This window comes from Mus musculus, chromosome 10, assembly GCF_000001635.26.
Source record: "Mus musculus strain C57BL/6J chromosome 10, GRCm38.p6 C57BL/6J".
In the NCBI taxonomy this organism is placed as follows: Eukaryota; Metazoa; Chordata; class Mammalia; order Rodentia; family Muridae; genus Mus; species Mus musculus.
The window spans coordinates 87,758,751-87,759,894 of record NC_000076.6 but is presented as its reverse complement, the minus strand read 5'-3'; the positions used below and the strand labels follow the sequence as shown (position 1 = coordinate 87,759,894).

The 1,144-nt window shown below is 34.4% G+C and overlaps 1 pseudogene; it reads right to left on the bottom strand.

Moving 5' to 3' along the window:
* Positions 1–328: 328 nt before the first annotated feature.
* Positions 329–752, bottom strand: Gm20006 (annotated as a pseudogene).
* Between the last annotated feature and the right edge of the window lie 392 nt (positions 753–1,144).

Genomic DNA, 1,144 nt, shown 5'->3' with positions numbered 1-1,144 from the left:
AGGTCTCAATAGAATAAGATAGAGGAAGACACCCAAGTTGGATTTCTGGACTCCACATGCACAGAGAAAGAATAACAACAACAGCAACAATAACAATAAACATTAAAAGCTCAAATCTTTTTGTTTTGAGCAAAGACTTTTTAAAGAATATATCTATTCTTTATATATATTATAATATATAACTATATATACATATAATATATCTTTACATATACATAGATAATATATCTTTATATATTATCTATCTATCTATCTATCATCCATCTATCTATCTATCTATCTATCTATCTATCTATCTATCTATCTATCTATCTAACACAAGGGAGAATCATGCAGTGCTGTCAGCATTGGCTGCAACCCTGGGATATAAGTTCTAACATTTCTTTGCAACTTGATCTATTTATGATGGCAGGTCCTTGCACCTCACTTTATTGCTTATTGCAACCTCTGCATTATCTTCAAAGCAAAGACACACCTTATCTTTTCTTTGTTACAACTTTCATTGTCAAACTGTCAGTGCAGGATGGACCTTTTTTTTAACTCTGGCTTCCCTTTCTTAACTGTGGCCATCAGTATATCACCCACCAGCAGCCGGAAGTCTGTTCAGCCAGTCCTTTGATTCCATTCCAAGAGATGATAACCACATTTTTGGCTCCTGTATTGCCAGCATGGTTGGTCACAGAACCTACGTGACAACCTAGAAAGACCTAGAACTTTGCTCTGGTGAACTTGTCACAACCTTCTTTTGACATCTTGAGCTCCCAAAGTCAAAAAAACAAATATAAACACTTAAGACTTAAAAGAACTATTCATGTTCGGGAGTTTATAAGTGCGTGGAATCACTAAAAGGAATGACCACAGTCTAAAGTTCTTGACTTATTAGTGATGGGAGATAAGACAAATACCGAATTTGAAATATATGATTTTGAAGAAAAAGATTGAAAGCTAAATAAACAAAGATAAGCACTGTTTGAAGAGAAGTGGATTGCACAGCTCTAGAGCAATGGGGACATAAAGGACAAAACCCGCACAGATTTAAACAAATGTTCAAAAGATGTGAAGTGAAGCACAAACTTAGTGAGGATAAAGCATAGATGAATGTAAGAATAAACTGAAAAAGGACCAGTATTACAATATATAGTAG